This window comes from Pseudonaja textilis, chromosome Z (assembly GCF_049901715.1).
Source record: "Pseudonaja textilis isolate UNSWEBS1 chromosome Z, rPseTex1.2, whole genome shotgun sequence".
Taxonomy (NCBI): Eukaryota; Metazoa; Chordata; class Lepidosauria; order Squamata; family Elapidae; genus Pseudonaja; species Pseudonaja textilis.
The window spans coordinates 18527538-18535179 of NC_142008.1; the positions used below are offsets into that span (position 1 = coordinate 18527538).

The 7642-nt window shown below is 40.4% G+C and overlaps 1 pseudogene; it reads right to left on the bottom strand.

The window, feature by feature from the left end:
- Positions 1-423: 423 nt before the first annotated feature.
- Positions 424-7642, bottom strand: part of LOC113442431 (BMP and activin membrane-bound inhibitor homolog pseudogene) — a 25319-nt pseudogene continuing 18100 nt past the window's right edge.

Consider the following 7642-nt stretch of genomic DNA (forward strand, 5'->3'; position numbering starts at 1 on the left):
TTAATAGAGATTTTTCACCAGTCTGCTAGAGATACCTGTTGCCTTCCATCTTCCCCCCGTCCCTCTAACATTTTACCCTATTTATAGTGCTGCCTTTGCCAATTATAGGTTAGCTTTCTATCATCTGACTCTACTGTTACCAGTTAGCTACTTACTTACTTATTTACTTACTTACTTACTTACTTACTTATGAATCATGGTGGAGCAGTGTTTAGAATGCAGTACTGCAAACTACTTCTGCTAACTGCCAGCCGCCAGAAGACAACTCTGGTAACAGCATGTACAACTTCTCAGATTGGCTTTCACAATTTTAAAACAAACCCTGCATCAAGTGTATTTACTCTGTGCAAATAAGAGATTTCTTTTTTTGGAATCCTTCAGAAGACAAAATCCAATGTTCCATCTGCAAAGGTCCTTTTTGGGGGGGACTAATGACTGTAGGCTTCTCTTTCACTCCCATATAAAGTGCTCCTGTCCAGCAGAACCCAACAGCCTTTAAAAAAAAATCCTAGCAATTTTAAGGACAAAATTTATATATATATATATATATATATATATATCAAAAAAGAAGTGATCACACAAATTCCAGCTTTCCATGCCCTCCGTACATGCCCCAGTGGACTAGTGAAAGTATTCTGTCATTACTGAGATCCGGCTGTCGCATCTTCTCACAGGTCATGCAACAGTTCTCAAGACCTGTGACAGGCACCATGCATTCCAAGTCTAGCTTAGCCATTTGTCCTTTTTTGGAATGATGTCCATGGAAGCTGTAGTGCAACCGCGAGAGCATCTGTTGCCGCTGGTCTTGTAGTTGCTTATTTTCACTTCTGAGCATGCGCAATGCGAGCATGATGAGAAGCACCAAGATCAGTCCACCTGCGATGGGGACAGCAATGACAGCAGCCCTGAACCACAATTCTTTTGAAGAGGTAAGTTCCTGAACTTTAGTGAGGAGGTTTCGGCTGTTGTCGTGTTGGTATCTGCTCCCTTGTCCTGCAAAGAAAGGAGGGGTGAGGGGTGGAGAGAAGAAGCCACAATGCTAAATATTCTAGAAAAATGCCATTATTACTCCCCATCATTTGAAATCATAGGTATTAAAGGAGATCCTTGATTTTTGATAGTAATGGAGACAACACACTACCAGCCTCAAGTTGTAAAGCAAACCATTATAAGACCCTGCTTTTTGCAGCAAATGTGGTGGTCATTAAATGAACCTGTTGTTCTCAAGCCAGAAGTAAATCATAAAAGAAGAATCATAAACTGTGATTTGTTGTCATAGAAATAGCTAGTTTATATTATTATGAGCTATCGTGGCACAGTGGCTAGTGTGCGGTACTGCAGGCTACTTCTTTTGAATGCCTGTCTCAAATCTCACCAGGCTCAAGATTAACTCAGCCTTCCATCCTTCCTGAGGTGGGTAAAATGAGGACCCAGACTGTTGGGGGAAATTTGCTGATTCTGTAAAGCATTTATAGAGGGCTATAAAGCACTGTGAAGCGCTATTAATAGCGCTAATAAGTGCTATTGCTATTTATTTATTCATTTATTATTTCCCACCTTTATTATTTTTATAAATAATTCCTAAGGTGGGACTAAAACTCACTGTCTCCTGGCAATTCGTTCTCATGTCTGAAGTAGGACTAAAATTCTGTCTCCTGGTTTCCAGTATGGTGCCTTCACCACAAGGCAAAGGAGGCCCATATAAATAGGCTTCATAAATTAATCAAATGAAAGCATAATTCTCTGGATGTGCCTTTCAATGTATCTTTATAGCAATAGCACTTAGACTTATATACCTCCCCACAGTGATTTATAGCCTGCTCTAAGCGGTTTACAGAGTCAGCATATTGCCCCCAACAATCTGGATCCTCATTTTAATGATCTTAGAAGGATGGAAGATTGAGTACAATCTTGAGCCAGTCAGGATCGAACTCCTGGCATTGAGCTGAATTAGCCTGAAATACTGCATTATAACCACTGCGCCACCACAACTCTAATTATACAACTACAGTTTCTTTAAAACAAATATATGAGTAAATAAAAATGAAACATCAGCCAATCTTCATTGGGTCGCCCTTGCCTATGTATAACAAGCCAGGAAGACAGCAAAATAAAATAAAACAACCCACAGGGCTTTATCATTCTACCTGCAGCCATTCCACTCCTGGACATAAGCCACTTCTCATTATAATGCAGACTGGTAAAATAAAAAGCCGCATGGTTTGAACCAGAGCCATTCCAGCAAACGACAGACGAGATTTCCTGACTCTTGGCAGTTGTACCTTAGAATTAGATGGCTATAAATATACGGGTCCATCAGCACAACTCCATGCTACATTTCAGCTTTGTTTCCTAAAATGCAATTTTGAAAAGCACAGAGGATGGCAAGATCTCCTACCCCTCCCATCTGTCCCTTTGGTAAGAGGAAGTTATTATCTGCGATAAAAGCCTTTGTTGACATTAGAAATACAGATTCAAGGACCCAGACGGGAAATTTAATAAAAAGAAAACAAATGTCAGAGGGAAAGGAGAGGCTAACAGTATGCCAAAGCAAAGCCAGATGCAGTCGTAAAAATCTGCCCCCGGGCGAACTGGGGGTGCTGCCTTTTGGGCCTGGATTTGTGGCTGGCTTATTCATTGCCTGGGACAGGAATGGTGATGATCAGACAGAAATGGGGGGAGGAGGAGGCATCAAAGGGGGTGGGGTGGACTCATGCCCTTGGGCTCCCGAGAAGCAAGGATCATTATGTCTCTCAAGTTGATGTATGGTGTCACTCAGGAAAGGAAGATCAACCAAATACACATTTTTCACCTTGTGTGGTTTCACAAAGTCTTCCCGGATTCACTTTCCTTCTCGGTGCCCCTCCCCCACAAGCCCCCTTAGCTATTCCTTTATTAAGAGCTTCTGTACCCAGAACTCTTAAAATCTTAAAGGCGGGCTTTCCCTGAGGAAAGTACTAACAGCAGGAGGCCGATGGTTTCAAATATCTCCCAGTCTTTATTGCATTTATGTCTCTTGCATTCCTACTAGCAGATCAAGGCTGAGCCAAAGGTTCTTGGGGCCCCATTTGCAGTTATGCATTTTATCCCCAAACAATCCTGACAGGTAAATTAGAGAGGGGGAGAAAAAGAGAACAGTTCTCTTCAGATCATCCTGGCTGTGCTGGGATTTGAAAATGGCTCCCTTCGTCATAAAGTAGGATGAATTTTTTAGTTTATTTTTTGTTATGTTAAAGGAGATAGGCTAACCTTTGAAGAAAGAATTTCCTAGGACAAACTCAGGGGTGGTATTCTACCGGTTCGGACCGGTTCTATAGAACCGGTTGTTATAATTCTGCACAGTTAGGAGAAAAGGCAAATCATGCCCCTGACTGGCCCCACCCCTCTTTGCCCGTCCCTTCCCTCCCTGCCCAGTTAGTCCTTATTGTGCATGTGCAACATCGCACACATGCCCGACATCGCTGACTGCATTTCCCCCCTTCCAGTCACTCCTTAAGTATTTCTCCCCCCACCTCCTGATCATCAGCTGTTCCTATAATCAGCTGTGCCGGGATTCCCCTCAATGTCTTACTGCTTCACCCCGCTCCATTTTTGCCATCCTGGGGCCCAGGGAAGCTTCCTGGGAGCAAAAACACCTCCCAGGAGGCTTCCTTGAGGCCCAGAGGGTCCCAAAATGGGGGGAGGGAGGTTGATGCAAAATAAAAGCCACACCCACCCAATCACATGGCCACACCCACCTAGCCAGGCCCACCTAGCCATACCCACAGAATCGGTTGTTAAAAAATTTGAATCCCACCCGTGGGCAAACTACATCCTCCTCCTCCATAAACAAATAATCAAAATAAAATTTAACATTCTTCAAACAAAGAAAAGGTATCTTCAAAGTACAACATACAAAAAGAACAGTAATGCCAGCAAAATGCTTTCTTGGCAAAAGAAACCAAATGTTAATTAAAGGGTCTCATGACAACATGAACAAATCACTTATGATGAAAGGCCCGGGGAAATAAAAATGCCTTTGCTTAGTGTTAAAATATTAATAAAGGTGCATGGGGCTACCACTGTGAGGGCCCTGTCAACAAATCTCCAGGTTGTATCTAAGAATAAGAAACTTTGACTTCAGATATTAACATAAAAGTAATGGTGTTTTTCTGATCCTTTCGTGCTAAATTGCATGAAGGTAGAGATTTTTGCAAGCTTTGTAGAAACCATGCATATCAAGACAGGGTCAAAAACAACAAGGCCAGGAATTTAGAAATCTACTTCCCCTGCCCCCACTACAAATTCTGAAATAGAGGCTATTTTTTGCCTAAGAGCTGTGATTCTTTTGATTGATTATTCCCATTGCTTAGCAAAATGGTTTTTCTCTGTGTGTTGGGCTGGTTGGGGGGAACTGCAGAAAGAAATGTCATATTATGACTCTAAGATCTTGGGGTGGGGGGGAACAGTACGTAAATAAATCAAATTTTTAAAAAGTAAATTCAACACACCTAATCACACAAAAAACAAATATTAGCAATGCAATTTGGGGGAGGATTTTAGGCCTACCGAAGGCCTTCCAGGTGGTGAGGAAGGAAAAATAAATTATGTTTCCTTTTTTTTTTTTTCAAAAGACACAATTGCATGCCACTACTCCAACTGTGCATTTTAAAGATAGGTCTAAGATACGAAGCCACTCTAGGAGGGCTCTGATGAGAATCACGATTTCCCATCCCTTCATATAAAGAAAACCAAATTCTATTATTTAAAAGTACTTACTACCAGGCAAGCTGGATTATCCCTCATAAATTGCCTTATCCAACTCTGTCTGGGAGCACCTTGCTTTTGCTTGATACTTCAAATAAACTTTACAAAGAACAGCTCTGGATCCAATTATTGAGTGCATTTGCAAGTTGCTTTCTGCATTTGGATCTTAAAAGCGTGTCCATATACATTGGAAGGATAAAAAGTTTGACCTCGATGCACGGCTGGTTCTGGAAAAGATACTGAAATTCTTAAATCCTGAAAATGAGAGGAACAAATTAAATGTTAGATCAGTCTAACACCCCTCCCTTTTTCCTCATTGTAGAGCTTCAAGAAAAAGCAAAGCAGGGAAAATGTATAGTGTTTCTGCCGCTGCTCTAATCCAAAACCTCCTTCTTTTCTCAGGGCTTTCTAAGACTAGAAACCAAGTTTAGAATGAAAAGGATGAAGCTGTTAAGAAGTGGGACAATTAAGCCTAGAGGATTGGGCAGGGCGACATCCAGTTCTCACTTCTTTTGCTGGCATATTTCCCTGCCCTTAACTTTGACATGGAATGAGTAATTCATTTGCTCAGACATTCTGTTTGCTTTCAATATAGTTAACTTCTTTGGGTTAGCTTCCTACATAAGAGCACAGATAAGAAAGGGCAGAAAAAAGAATTGCCATATTAGAAGATAAAAATATGTAGAACTATTCTTATTTCATTGACATGTAAATGCATACATATTAGTCCAGACGTGGACAATCTATGGCACCATAGGCCATTGGTAGCATTTCTTTCTCCCTCAAATAATGCTGCTGAATGTTTTGTGATGGCACAACTGATAGTAGCGTTTTACCCCCAAAAAATTAAAAACTAAAGAAATGCATGATTGTATTCCGATGAAGCCTTTATATAACTAGACAAACAATGTGTCTGTCCTTGTATTTGTTGCATGGAAGCATACAACCAAATTACCTGGAGCAGAAACCAGCCTTCTAAGCCTTACACATTGTCATTTAATTCCCAGCCTCATGATAAAAAAAACATTTTAGTGCTCCAAAAGCAGCTATGGACAATCGAATATGATACAAGTTTGGATTATCTCCAGACCTCGCAGTTCAAGATAGAAAGTTTGGTTTTGAAAAGATAGGCATCATATCCATGGATTATTCAAGAATCAAAAGTGAGAGTCATTTTAAATTAGACATCCTTTGGATTCTGCTTTAGAAATTATGAAACTGAATGTTAGGACCAAGTGTTGTGGAACACAGCTTTGATGGTATACAGCATATTTGATGTTCTCCAACACACTGTTTTCAGTTTCCATAATATTTAGCAGGCATTGGTTGTGTTGGCTATGGCTTCTGAGAGTTGGAGCCCATACTTTGAAGAGCAGAAGATAGGGGCCGGCTGCTTTAGAGAGTAACATCAGGCATCAAGCTAACTTTGACATCTCTGTTTAGCAAAAACAAATCAGAAACTGAGCATCAAGTTATTATCCTACAGAACAGCATTATTCAGACATTGGCTAGGAGCTTAGTTGTATATTACACAGGTGTTTCATAAATGAACGTTGAGATATATTGTCCTTGTTGAAAAAGCAGTTTTGTGTCCCACAATTTAATCAATATTACAGTCCAGGAAAACAAGTATCTCACTCATTCCCTTCCCAACTCATATTAAATTTTGGTATTAGGCATAGGTATAATGTAAGGGGTTATATTTGCCTCTCCACAACTACTAAGAATGTAGATGCTTCAGACTTCAGAGAAGATTTGTTCCCTGTTAGTTTTCCCTTTATGTTTTTTGAGAGGAAAAACAAAATAAGATGTTCCCAACTTCACACATCTTTAATCAACAGTATTTACTGGAATGTACATTTATGGCTCAGTTTTGATTATTTTGAGCATTGTTGCCTACTGAAATTTCATCTGGCCAGAGTCAATAATCAAAGGCAGTCAGAACCCACAATTTTTAAAAGAGCAATATGCCATGACTGTTGTTTTTACCCAGATACTTAGGAACAAGTCTTCATTAAAAGAATGAAAAAGAGATGAAATTAATTCTGAAAGTTAGCTTAGCCACTTTCTCTCTCCTGTAATTATTCACATAATGAGTTTTGGATTTAAAGCTCAGGATCAAAAATGGCCTTAGAACATGCACTCCTCCCTATCTTAGAGGCTCTTTTCCAAGTTGCTGCCCCGCCGAAGAAGGCATGAGTCAAGAAGTCCCTGTAATGGACTGTGGGAATAATTCAGGCAGAGAGGAGGAAAATCTACAGCCAGGGAATAATTGGACAAGAAATACCTCAGCCCACAGAAGGAATGGGGTTAAAAAAAAGCACCTCAGGAGTATCTTCCTCTGTTTAGCAACCAATCGAAGTCACATCAGTCACCCCTCTCCCCCACTGTCACATGACTGAACTTTGGGTGCTTAGCAACTGGGCCGTATTCATAGCTATTTGCAGTGTTGCTTGATCATGTGATATGCTTTACAACGGTTTTGCCCCAAACTGGCATTTATCTCAGGTTGTCAGCAAAATTGTGTCCATAATGAACCATTAGTTTTCTTAATGACTGTGGCATTTGCTAACAGCAGTGGCCTCTTTACAAGCACTGGGTTTGTTTAATGACTGCTGCAGAAAAGGTGGTAAATCAGATTGGTCATGTGACTAACCCATTTTACAACTATTGCAACTTATGCCCCTTATGGGCAGAGTCTATACTGATATAATGATCAAGGGTTATCTGTACTGTAACCTTACAATTAACTAAGTATTCTTGAGAGATCTTTGGTGCTCTCTGAGCTTGGTTGTTTTCTTGTAGACGTTTCATTACTCAAACTAAGTAACATCATCTGTGCTACTGTTAGTATTCATGGTTTTGGTTTCTTGTCCGAATTACCATGGAGAGTTAA